Here is a 14,126-nt window from a genome sequence, read left to right as displayed (position 1 = left end):
TGACTTGATTTTTGTCAAAGGTGAGAGGTAGGGGTTCAGATTCATCTTTCTGTAGGTGGAAATCCAGTTTTTCCAGCACCATTTGCTGAAAAGGTTTTCCTTTTCTCACTGGATTGAATGGTACCCCTTGTCAAAATCAGTTGACTATATGTTTGGGAATTTATTTCTGGGGACTCTATTCTGTTCCATTGGTCCACATGTCTGTTTCTATGCCAGTACCATGCTATTTTGATTACCACAGCTTTGTAGTATATTTTTGGGTCAGGGAATGAGATGCCACCCACTCCACTCTTCTTGTGTAGAATAGCTTTGGAAATACGAGGTCTTTTATGATTCCAGATGAATTTTATGATTGTCTTTTCTAGATCTGTGAAGAATGTGTCTGGTACTTTGATTGGCATTGCATTAAATATGTAGATTGACTTGGGTACAATTGCTATTTTGATTATATTAATTCTTCCAATCCAGGAACATGGGATGTCCTTCCACTTTTTTGTGTCATTTTCAATTTCTTTTCTTAGCTTCTCATAGTTTTCCTTGTGGAGGTCTTTAACTTCTTTGGTTAGATTTATTTTAAGTATCTGATAATTTTTGTGGCTATGGTAAATGGAATAACGTTTTTTCAATTCTATCTCAGTCTGTCTATTGTTCGTATATAGAAATGCTATAGATTTCTATATATTGATTTTATATCCTGCAATTTTACTGTATTTGTGCATTACTTCCAGAAATTTTTTCATGGAAACCATTGGGTCCTCTTTGTGTACAATCATGTCATCTGCGAATAGAGAGTTTCACCTCTTCTTTTCCTATTTAAATACCTTTTGTTTTTTCCTCTTTTCTGATTGTGTTGGCAAGGACTTCCAGTACTATATTGAAAAGGAGTGGAGAAAGTAGGCATCCTTGTCTTGTACCCGTTTTTAGTGGGAAAGCTTTCAGCTTTTCTCCATTCAGGATAATGCTCGTGATGGGTTTTTCATAGATAGCTTTTATTGTGTTGAGAAATGACCCTTCTATGCCAATTTTGCTGAGAGTCTTGATCAAGAAGGGCTGTTGTATTTTATCAAATGCTTTTTTCTGCATCAATTGATATGACCATATTGTTTTTATTTTTCTTCCTGTTAATGTGGTGTATTACATTTATGGTTTTGTGTATGTTGAACCAACCTTGCATTTCTGGAATAAAGCCTACCTAATCATGATGAATAATCTTTTTTATAAGTTGTTGGATACAATTTGCTAGTATCTTGTTGAGAATCTTTGCATCTATATTCATCAGAGATATGAATGAATGAGGGAGAGATTCACCCTTTTGGGTCTTTAGAAATAACTTGAGCAGAATGGGAATTAACTCTTTTTTTTTGAAAGTTTTATAGAATTCAGAGGTGAAGGCATCAGGCCCAGGGCTTTTCTTTGTTGGAAGGTTATTTATTACTGATTCAATCTCCTGGCTTGTTATGGGCCTATTCAGGCTTTCAATATCCTCCTGGTTCAATCTTGGCAGATTATATGTGTCCAGGAATTTGTCCATCTCATCCAGATTGTCTTATTTCTTGGTATATAGTTGTTCATAGTATCCTCTAATGATGTTTTGTATTTCTACTTTGTCTGTTGTTATATTGCCTGCTTCATTGCAGATTTGATTCACCTGGTTCCTTTCTCTCTTCTTCTTAGTAAGTCTCACTAGTGGTGTATCGCTTTTATTAATCTTTTCAATGAACCAGCTTTTACTCTCATTTATTTTCTGTATAGTTCATTTATTTTCTGTCTCATTTCATTCTGCTCGTATCTTTATTATTTTACTTCTCCTGGAGTTTTTTGGATTTTTTGCTGTTGTTTTTCCAATTCTCTAAGGCATGATGTTAGGTAATCCATTTGCCTTCTTTCTGTCTTCCTCTTATGTGCACTAATTGCTATGAATTTCCCTCTTATGACTGCTTTAGCAGTATCCCAAAGATTATGGAAACTCGTGTCCTCATTGTCATTGGCTTCCATGGATCTTTTGACTTCAGTCTTTATTTCTTCAGTAGCTGTAAAGTCATTCAGGAGTAGGTTATTTAGTTTCCATGTACTTGAGGATTTTTGAAGATTTCTCTTGAAATTAAAATCAAGTTTAATTGCCTTGCGCCCTATCCTGTGGTCAATCTACATTTAGGTTCTATATGAGCGTGAGAAAGAAGTGTAACTCATGGTTTTTGGGTGGAAATCGAAAAGGTCCCATGTGGGTATGAGAAAAAAGTGTATCTTGTGGTTTTTGGATGTAAAGTTCTATAGATATCTGTTAAGTCCATTTGATTTATGGTACAGTTTAGATCCTTTATCTCTTTACCCATTTTTTGTTTAGATGATCTGTCCAGAGGGGATAGTGCAGTGTTGAGGTCTCCAATAATTAGTGTATTGCAGTCTATCTCCCCCTTTAGATGTAACAGTCTTTCCTTTACATATTTGGGTGCTCCTGTGTTAGGCGCATAGATATTATAACTGTTATATCTTCTTGACCTATTGATCCTTTTACTACAATATAGTGCCCTTCTTTGTCTCTTCAAACAGTTTTAAAGCCTAGTTTGTCAGAAATCAGTATCGCAACTCCAGCTCTTTTTTGGTTCCCATTTGCATGGAAAACCTTTCTCCAACCCTTCACTTTCAGTCTATGTATGTCTTTATCCAAGAGGTGGGTTTCCTGTAGGCAACAGATAGAGGGTTTCTTTTCTTTCTTTTTTTTTTTTTTTTCCATTCAGCCAGTCTGTGTCTCTTGATTGGAAAATTCAATTTGTTCACATTCAATGTTATTATCGATATTACCGGATTTGTCCTGACATTTAAGTTGGTCATTGTCTTGGTTGCCTTTTATTCCTTTGTTTCTGTCTGGTAATTCTTTAGTTTTCCTGGAATAGTACTTTCTTCAGGGTTTCTTGGATAGCTGGTCTGGTGTTGGCAAATTCTTTCAGGTTTTGTTTGAGAAGATTTTAATCTTTTTTTTTTCCCATATAAAGGATAATCTTGCTGGATATAATAATCTTTGGTGAAATTGTTTCTCTCTTAACACTTTCAATACATCTTCCCATTCTTTCCTTGCTTGCATTGTTTCCGTTGAGAGGTCTGGTGTTAGCCTGATAGGATGACCTTTGTAAGTCACTTCTTGTTTCTCTCTTGCCAGTTTTAGTATCATGTCTTTATCTGTGGTCTTGGACAATCTGTCTAAGATGTGCCTTGGGGAAGATCTTCTGGGGTTGATTCTATTAGGGGTCCTTTGTATTTCTTGGGTCTGGATGCTTGAGTGCCTCTCTAGACTTGGGAAATTTTCTTCCAGGATTTCATGGAATAGATTTTTCCATTCCCTTTTTAGTTTCTTCACCTTCTGGGATGCCAATTATTCTGATGTTTGGGCATCTTGTGGAATCTAGTATTTCTCATATATTATCCTCATTTTTTCTGTTATTTTTTCTATCTTTCTGGTGGTTTTCTCTAGGTCAGAGGTTTTATCTTCTACATCGAAGATTCAATCTTCAGCATGGTCTAATCGACTTTTAATACTTCCAAGAGAGTTAGTTTTCGATTTTCTGTATTACAGACTTCATCTCTAATAGCTCCATCTGATTCTTTCTCAGAGTGTCCATTTCTTCTTTCATATCATGAAAGGACTTACTAATTTGGTGTTTCTTTTCTGTTCCAACTCAGAATTTGTTCACCATGAATGTTCTAAATTATTTCTCTGACATTATGGTAACATCCTCAGGCTTTAGGAGAGATGGAGGGGAGTTACTCTGTTCCTTTGATGGAGACATATTTCCTGGTTTATTTAGACCTGAGGCTCTTCTTCTACTTCTAGCCATTGGAAGATGTATTCACTTTGAAAACCTCTTAGGAGCAAGTGTGTTTCCATTTTGCTGTGAGTTAATGTATGCAAAAGTCTCTCTTCTGTTGTTTTTAGTAATGTGGTCTCCAGAGGTGTCTATTCAGGTGTCTGAAGAGCAGTATCTCTGTATTCACAGGTGGTTCAGTATAGGAGAGGATCTCAAGGAACCTTATAATACTAGAGAATTTTAGAACTATGATTCTAGATCTGTCTAATCCCTCTGGCAGGGTGGAGGATGAGGAAGAGAGGATAATGTAAGAGGAAAGAAAAGAGTAAACAAGAGAATAAAGAAAAAGTCAGGGCCCTAGAGATGGAACTGGCACTCTCCTGCAGAGCAAGGACCACTCTGTGGGACAAGGGAGACTTCAATAGGGTCTTTCTTAATGGTAGAAGTTGCAAGGTATAGGGCCAGCAGGGGGTATGATGGTTAAGGCACTGAAATTCTACATGTCCGGCCACAGTTCAAATCCTGGATCTGGCAGTTTGTTTTCTTACATTCTCTCTCTCGCTCTCTCTCTTCCTCTCTTTCTTTCTTACTGGTGAGCACATGTGCCCTATAGTAAATTAAAAGTAGCAATAATAAATGAGTCTTTTTTTAAAAAAAATGTTTTAAGGTGCACCTCCTTCTTCATTTGAAGGTGGTAACTCCGCACTGGACTTCCTGAGGAATTTATATTTTAATGAGGTGGTGCTGCCATGTATTTTCATAAGGTACATCTCTTACTTAAGCACATACATGTCTGACGCAAAGAATCAAAAACTCCTGCTACATTCCAGCCCTCAAGTCCTCTTGGCTTGTTGTCATCAGTATAAGGGACCAGCATTGTGTTCTGTGAAATAGGGAGGAAGTCCAGCATGACTGAAATGTGGCACAGAGGCAGACCTGATGTCATTCCCAGGTGGGAGAGTGCAGGTGTACAGTTCCGTCTGCCAGGTGAAAGCAAATTGTAACTAATACTTTCTCACTATTTGAATGGATTAAAAACAGTTACCACAACCCTGGCACATACCAGATGTCAGGAACTGTGCTAGCTGGCTCCAGTAAAGAGACGACGTCTGGAGCAGAAGATGTAATCTGAGCCACTAGCTAATTAAGCTTCCAGTAATCCTCATGTTTCTTTGAGATCTCCCTGACAGCTGCACAGGCCAAACAGAGGTGTGTTAGAAGGTGAGTAAGAGGAGCCATAAGCCTTGTTCCTTTTGACGTTGTTTTGATCACACACAGTTCTGAGGCTCTTCCAGGAGTGTGGTGACCTTGCCTTTGGCTTCCTCTCGTAGCAGAGAGGAGTGCTACAGTTGTACTCTCCAGTACCATAGCTACTATCACACATGACTACTGAGCACTCGCAATGCATTTAGTCCATATTGAGATGGTCTGTGAGGGTGAAACACATCCCATATTTTGAAGACTTAGTAAAAAAATAAGTACAGCAGGTGGCATCGTGGTTAAGGTGTTAGACTCTCACTTGGCCGACCACGGTTAAAGTCTAGGATCCAGAGGCTCGAAACTTATACCAGTTGCGTGTGCATGCATGCCCAAAATCCCAAGAGAAGAATGGACAAGAAGGGATTGCAGTGTGGCCCCCCGCAGGGGGTGATTTTTCACTTTCTCTCTGTCTAGTGCACACATCCTATAGCAAAAAGTCTCTCTAAAAAAACCCAATAATAAAATAAGTACATGAGTTTTATATTACATATTGAAATGATCCTCATTTAGATATATTGTGTTAAATTATAAGTACTATTAAAATAATTTTTCCTGCTTCTTTTTACTTTTAAGATATTGTTACTAGAAATTTTCAAGTTATGGGGACCAGCAGGTGGCGTGGTGGTTAAGGACACTGGACACCCACATGGCCGACTGTGGTTCGAATCCCAGACCTGGTGGCTTGCTTTCTCACACTCTCTCTCTCTGTCTCTTACTCTCACTCTGGCACTCTTTGGTCAAATAAATAAATGAATGAGTAAAGTTAAAATGAAATAATTCTTTTAGAAAAAAAAGAAAAATTCAAGTTAGACATATGGCCCCCGTTAGCTTTCTATTGAATGGTACTGCTCTCAAGACTTAATTTGCTTTTCTTACCTATTAGCCCTCATGACAGGGGTTAGTAAGGCAATTTGGAAATCATGCCAGTTGCTGAATTTATCTATTCCCATTATTCACTCAATCACGAGATAGCTTTGGGATCTTATAAGGCCCAATGTGAGGCTGATTAGAACCAAAGCATTTACAATCTGATTAGCATAAGGCTGCCTGGCTGACAGTTGGTAATGGCACTCCAGTCTCCTTTAATTTCAAAGCCAGGGGTTCAGATATTTTCTTTCCCTGGGTATATTTTTTACCCTAATAAAAAGCTGTGTCTCTGAAGAAGGTGAGGAGAAAGAGGAAAAGAAAATACCCGTCATGTCAGCAGAGTCTTTCTTTAAGAGGATGCACTATTTTTTTTTTCAATTTAAGAAGCTCTAAGTCTCTGAAATGAACCTGACCTGGGAATTGAGTGAGGAGGCAGGATTCCATTGTAGTGACTCAAATAACACCTCTTTTCACCAAACACTTGAAATGTTTCAGTTCCATACATCACGTAACATGTGCTGGGCTGCCCATCTGAGCACCAAAGAGTCAGAATATTCAGATAGTGATTAAGTCCCTTTGCTAGTTATGACAATTATAGACACTAGGCCTCTGATGGTTCAGTGTTGGTGTCTGGCCTTACTCTCTTCTCTGCTTTGTCATCCTTTAGAACTGGAAGAGCTATTTCTTTCTTTTTAGAAAGGTTTTTTTGCTATAGGGTGTGTGTGCTCACTGGAAAGACAGACGGGAAGGGAGAAATCAACCCCCATGAGGAATGGCCATGTTGTAATCCCTCGTTTTGGTCTTGGGATTTTGGGCACACACTCACATGCACCCAGCATGTTTTAGGCCTCCAGGTCTGGGACTTGAATCGTGGTCAACTATGTGGGAGTCCAGCGACGTAACCATTATGCTATCTGCTGGTCCTATGGAGCGGCTATTTCAATGCAGTTCCTCCCATTTGCATCCTTGACCTACAAGTGCTTTACAAAGAATTTTAGCTCGGGACCAGCAGTTAGCGTAATGGCTATGTCGCTGGACTCCCATGTAGTCCACCGTGGTTTGAATCCCAGACCCGGTGGCGTGAACTCACGCCGGGCGCGTGTGCGTGCGTGCCCAAGATCCCGAGAGGAGACTGGAAGAGAAGGGATTGCAGCGTGGCCATCCCCCCTAGGGGGTGATTTGTCGCTCTCTGTCTCTCTGTCTCTCTCTGTCTGTCTGGCGAGCACATGCGCCCTATAGCAAAAACCTCTCCAAAAAAAAAAAGAATTTTAGCTCTCCTTGAACCACTGTATACCTCAATGGCTTGTTGATATGAGCATATTAGTTTTTTAATTATTGTATTTAATTTTTTTTTTCTTTTTCTCTTTTCTTTTTCTTTTTTCAATTTGAACAGAGAAAGAGAGAGAAAAAGTGAGAAAGCAAGCCCATCAGGCCTGGGACTCGAACCATGTTTAGCCATGTGGGACTCCAGTATCTTAACCATCACAACAACTGCTGGCCCCAATGTGAATATATTGTTAGTCTTTATCTGGGTGGGAGTAGGTGATACTTTTGTGTTTTGGGTGAAACACGTGATAAATGCAACCCAAAGTTTCTTTCTTTTTCTTCCTCTACATTATGCCCATGAACTTCTGACCTGTTGGCCACATTTGGTGTGGTCATTGAGTCACAGTTCCCAGTTAGTCACTGAGGGAAAAACAATTAGACTCACTCTCAGCTGTGAGGGCTGGCATTTTAATCCAAATCTCTGGAAAGAATATCACATTGAAAAATTTAGCCTAATTTTGTCCTGTGTGTGTGTGTGTGTGTGTGTGTGTGTTCATGCAAAAGTAGAAATATTTATTACCTACCACTTACAAAAAAAAAAAAAGGAAAAAGTTATTAAGTCATGCTTTCAGGTACAAATGAAGGGAAATGTATAAAAATGCACCTCATCCTTCAATATGATTAATATTATCAACCCTCCCAGGCGCTAGCAGGTGGTATGGTGGTTAATATTGCTAAACTCGCATATGGCCAACCCCAGTTCAAGTTCCAGACCCAGTAGGTATCCGTGTGTGTGTGCCCAAAATCCTAGGAGAAGAATGGAGAAGAAGGGATTGTGGTGTGGCCATCCCTACTGGGGATGATTTCTCACTTTCCCTCTCACCACCTCTCTCTGTCTCTCTAGCAAATAAACACACCCTATAGCAAACACCTTAAAAAACATGTGCTTTCCAGAGAGACAGAGAGGGAAGGAGAGACAGGAAGCAAGAAGTTATCACCCATGGGGGATGGCCATGCCACAATCCCTTCTCCTCTATTCTCCTCTCAGGATTTTTGACACGCACGCACATGTGCCCTGTGCGAGTTTCAAGCCACTGGGTCTGGGACTCAAACCACAGTTGGGAGTCCAACAACATAATTGTTACACCATCTGCTGGTCCCTACAATTATATTTAAAACTGAACGTTTTCACTTCAAACTATTTTCAACATTTATATGGAAAAATGACAAGATTTGTGACAGAAAAGTGAAAGGTAGAATGAGGAAAGTCTTGTATTGCCAGGTATTGAATTATGCCAAAAAAATGAAAACAAAAACAAAACACACATGGACACACACAAAATTAGGGTAGTGATGAAAAGATGTCCCAGGAGAACCCCTTGACGTTTTTCTTCCATCTGATATGAATAAAGAAGTCTCTAACTTTGATTGTCCTAGGAAAATATTGTAAGCCATGCCAATACAAGGCTTATCATGAGGAAGACACAGGGAACAGTAGAGAAAAAGCTGGAAAGAATGCATATCCTCATCTTTAGCTATGTTTCTTTTTCCTTGGCCAAGCTTTATTTTCATACATTCTTTAGAGTTTTGTTTTGTGTTTTAGGTTTTTGTCCTAGTGAGCATGTGCTTCCTGGAGAGATACAGAGAGAAAGAGACAGTGAGAAGGGAAGTGAGAAATCACTCCCCCCACCCCACCCCACCCCCCCGCCCAGAGGAGATGGCCACCTCTCTAGTCTCCTCCTGGGATTTTATGCATGCATGCACATGTGCCCAGCATGATTTCCAAGCCACCAGGTCCAGGATTCGAATCATGGTTGGCCATGTGGGAGTCCAGCACATTAACCACCATGTAAACTGCTGACCTCTAGATTTTTCTCTTTGTTTTTTTTTGAGAGAGATTTTTGCTACAGGTTGTGTGCACTCTCCAGAGAAACAGAGAGAAAGCAAGAAATCACTGCCCAGTGGGGATGGGCACACTAGAGTCCCTTCTCCTCTCCTGCTGGGATTCTGAGCACCCATGCACACGGGCCCAGCATGAGTTTCAAGTCGCTGGGTCTAGGACTTAAACTGCAGTCGACCACATGGGAGTCCAGTGCCTTAACCACTATGCCACCTGCTGGCCTCAGCCCATAGGTTTTCTTTTTAAATAGAAATGAACAATGACTTAACATTCTTTTGATATCTTAGCCTTCTTCCTGGTTCTGGATCCCTGAGGCATGCTACGGTAAGGTTCTGGCTATAAGTCTGGAGCCCCAGAGATGATAAGAATGGACAGTATGAAGAGAATTGGCTTCTTCTTGCAAGGTGACTCCCTCCAGCAAGATCACTGTAGGCTTCCCAGCAGGATCATGTGAATTTCCCCCATCAATTCTTCCAGACCTATTTCTTCCTACTCCATGCTATCATTTGCAATGGGTCTGATGAAGAAATTAATTCAAGTAAAGGTTTAATTCCACATGTTATAGAATCAGATTGTGAGAATTAGGACCAGCAGTTGGCGTAATGGCTAGGTTGCTGGACTCCCATGCAGTTGACCATGGTTCAAGTCCCGGACCTGGTGACTTAAACTCACGCCAGGCACATGTGCGTGCATGCCCAAGATCCCAACAGAAGAATGGAGGACAAAGGATTGCGATGTGGCCATCCTCCCGGGGGGTGATTTCTCACCTTCTGTCTCTCTGTCTCACTCTGTCTTTCTGGCGAGTGCATGCGCCCTATAGCTAAAACCTCTCAAAAAAAAAAAAAAAAGTGAGGATTAGGGAACAGTGGGGAAAGTCAAGTGAAATCGTAGGGCAAGAAGGAGACTGAAACAGGGAAGTAAAGTCAGTGGGACTGAGAGGCAGTCACATGCTGGAGTAGACTGGAGCAAGACCTCCTGGAGAGGTCAAGTGAAGACAGGGGACTGTGGCACAATGGAGTCTTCTTAGAGGCCAGGTTCTTGGGACTTTGGGAGGCCAGACCCTCATCAGGTCATGCCACAATCCCTTTTCCTCCATTTCTCCCTCCTTTTGGGATTTTGGGCATACACACCCTCGCCTGCCATATTTCTCAAGCCGTTGGGTCCAGGATTCGAACTGCATGGTTGGCCATCTGGGAACCAGCTGCCTTAACTACCATGACACAGACTGGCCCAGTTCTTTGCACTTCTAAGGGAGAAAATGCTCCTTTGGTTCAAGTGAGCATCTTAAGAGGTTTTGGAACTGCACAGGAGCTAAGTTTGCAATCTAGAGTTAATATTTGAAAATTGTGAACATAATAAGAATATGTGTAGACGCAGAGGGAGTGTGAGGAGTTTGGAAGATAGAGAAAGGAGAGAGCAAAGTCAGAGAGAGAGACAGAGAGAAAGAGAGAGAGAGAAACTACCCCTGCTGGTAAGAATCTTTGATGGAAGAACAAAGGGTTTTCAGAACAGCCATTCAAAGGAGCAAATTTAAGCTGTTTGCTATGCCCTGGGAGACGGTAGTGCAGTCCCTCCCTCAGAACAAACCTCGACAAAGCTTGAAAACACTCTTCTCCATTTTCTTCCTCCTCACCCCTCCTCTTAGATCTTAGATAACCTGGAATGTTAGTCAAGAGCATTATATTTCTCTATAACACGTGTCACCTGCTTCACACATTTCTACGATTCCATGGCATGCTGGCATCCATTTAGATGATGACAATTACAAGGTTCATTACTCACCATTGTTTTCTTGGATTCTCTGTCTCCTGTTGCTAAGATTTTTATTTGGGGTTATTTTCTTGAATACTCTCTTGACCAATTTCCTCAAAGACCATGGGTGGTATATTTTCTGCAGCCCCACATGCCCCAAAGTGCCTTCTTTGTACCCTCATATAATACATTTTGGCCAGATACAAGATTTTCTGATTATAATGCACTCCACCCCAATAGCCTAGAAGTATTATTCGTTTGTCTCCTAAGAGCGTCCAGTATTGCTGATAGTCCAGTGACGATCTAACTTCCTTCCCTTTAGTAACTTGTTCTTTCTGGCTGAGGAATGTTAAACTTACCCTTAGAGTTAAGAAATTTCACCAGAACACATCTATGTATGAGAATGTAGTTTTATTAAACCCACCCGGGACTAAGGAAGTTATTTAAATCTAAAAAGGCAAATTTTTCTTTCTTTTTTTTTTTTTTTTGTGAGGTTTTTGCTATAGGGCGTGTGCCCTTGCCAGAAAGAGAGAGAGAGACAGAGAGACAGAAAGCAAGAAATCACCCCCCCAGAGGGATGGCCACCCTACAATCCCTTCTCCTCCATTCTCCTCTTGGGAGCTTCGGCATGCACGCACATGTGCCCAGTGTGAGTTTTAAGCCACCGGGTCTGGAACTCAAACCACGGTCAACTACATGGGAGTCCAGCGACATAGCCATTACGCTAACTGCTAATCTCTAAAAAGGCAAATTTTTCTTTAGTTTTCTTTTTCTTTAGTTTTCTTTTTCTTTCTCCTTCTGGAAGTCCTCTTAGACTATTAAGTCTCCATCTGTTTGATCCTTTGTGTCTCGTACCTGTGCATTTCTCTTAGTATTTAGTATGTTTTGTTTTGTTTTGCTCTGGGTTATTGGGATCCAGAAGTAGTCATTCTCTTTCATTTGAGAAATCCCACTTTTTAGTGCCACATTTTGTTTTTTATGCTCTAATTGTATCTCATTCAAAGTCCTCATTAGGAGTTCCTCCCCCAGCCCCCGTGATGTTTTAATTAAGATTCTGTTTCTCCTATCAACTCTGCCTCTGTGTTAGCCACATCTTTTGGTCACGCAATTTGGTCTTTTTTCTGCAAATGACATGCTCTCTTTGTAACCTTTCTTTGCCTGATAATTTGGCAAATCGGCTGTTAAAACCCTTCCGGCAGTGGTGGACTGCCTGCCACTGGGATATGGGCCAAAAAAAATCACTGGGACAGGAAGAAGTTTTCAGTTCAAGTTTTGGGGAACAGGGTCCTACATCTCAGAGGTAAGAAAGCTAACCTTCCTAGTTCACTGACATAGGTGGAATCAATCAGTTTCCTTCCCAGGGATGGTCCTAGCAAGGAGGTAAGGGGGCCAGGTTTGGACCCTTGTCCTTACATGATGCTAAGGAGGTCTTTTTAAATTAATAATTACTTTTTAAAATTTTAGGTTTTTGCCATAGGTTGTGTGTACTTGCAGGAGAGAGACAAGGAGCAAGAAAGTGAGAAATCACTCTCTAAGGGGTATAGCCGTGCCACAATCCCTTCTCCTCCATTCTTTTGGGATTTTGGATATGTACTCCTGGGCATGATTTTCAAGCTGCTGGGCTCAGGACTCGAACTGCTGTCAGCCATGTGAGAGTCCAGTGCCTTAACCACATCACCATCTGCCAGCCTCTGTGTCTGGACTTCTCACTTGGTGACTGGTGTTAGCCGGGAGGGACTGAGATTTGGAAGCGCCCAGACAGAATTTTGCAAGAATGAGCAAATGCAGCACCCTGGCCTGAATCAGGAGGACACTGAAGGACAGAGAGGGCTTTCTATCTTCACGTGGGGGCCTCGGTGCGATCTCATTAGACACTACGATGGTGCCTCTCCATACATTTTTCTCTCTTAGGCTAATCCATGAAAACAAAGTAAAACATTTAAATTTCAGTCACCCTGGTGACTGAGCCTCAACCTTTCAACCCCTGAGGTCCCTACTCCCAGCTGGGAGAAGAACACACAGGATGTTCCAGAGCTGGGAAGGCCAGAAACTGCAGGAAGTCGACTAAGAGGAGGGCTTTTATGAGAGGGTTAGGGAACATTGCAAGAGGAGGTTGGAGGACTGGTGAGGCCCTAACCTAATATAGCCAGCCCCTCTGCCACTGGAAAGGCTCAGGTTTATTCCTAAAGGCAACATTAAGGTGTTGTAAGAGGAGGAGTAACACAGGTTGTCTTTGTAGAAAGGAGATACTGACATCCACTGGAGGGATGGCTTTGCCTCCAAGTCTGCTCAGTTCACAGAGGCAGATAGGTGCAAACCTTTTGCCAACAGCACATATGACCTGAAACAGAAAATATTTGAAAAGATTTAGAAGGAGACCAACAGTTGGCGTAATGGCTATGTCGCTGGACCCCCATGTATTCGGCTGCAGTTTGAGTCCCGGACCCGGTGGCTTAAACTCACTCCAGGCACATGTGTGTGTGTGCCTGAGATCCCAAGAGGAGAATGGAGGAGCAAGGATTGCCACGTGGCTACACCCCCTGGGGAGGGTGATTTCTCGCTTTCCCTCTCTCTGTCTGTCTGGCAAGCGCACGTGCCCTATAGCAGAAACCTCTCCAAAAAAAGAAAAGATTTAGGAAAACACTCCATGCATCTCTGTGGTACAGGTGACTAAAACTGACTTTAAAATGCAAAAAAAATTAACTCACTTTTATCAATGAAATAAACTGAATGAAAATGTAATTAATTTTGTGGATAAATTCTTTCAAGCAGGAAATTCCTTGCTAAACATTTTTCCCCTATAGCATAGAAAAAAATAGCTTAATTGACTTTGCACAGTTATTATAACTTAATTCTAAAGCCTAGAAGACGTATCATGAAATACTAGCAAATAAAGTTCAAAAAGGCACTGAGAAAAAAGTACCCCAAGGTCAAGGAGCATAATTTCAGAAATGCAAATATACATACAGACTCTGAAAATATGGTTACTTCAAAGCAAAAAAATGGTTTTGTTGGAAAAGAGTGCAAGAAATCACATTAGGGGAAATTGATCTCTGATTTTGACAACTTTCACGGACCATTTAGTTGCACAAATGCTAATCAATTATTTCCACGCCTACCCCATAATGCCTTGGGGAAACATTATCCTAAATGCAAAGGTTTTAGAAAAGTAAAAGATTCTATTTGGTAATGTAAATTGTTTCACATGATTAAAGGGAAACGTGGAACAAGCAATAAGAAAACTTTTGGGCCCTCTTTTAAATAAGATTAAGAAGTGA

The sequence above is a fragment of the Tupaia chinensis genome, unplaced genomic scaffold (assembly GCF_000334495.1).
Source record: "Tupaia chinensis unplaced genomic scaffold, TupChi_1.0 Scaffold000081_1, whole genome shotgun sequence".
Taxonomy (NCBI): Eukaryota; Metazoa; Chordata; class Mammalia; order Scandentia; family Tupaiidae; genus Tupaia; species Tupaia belangeri.
This window is presented reverse-complemented; position numbering follows the sequence as displayed.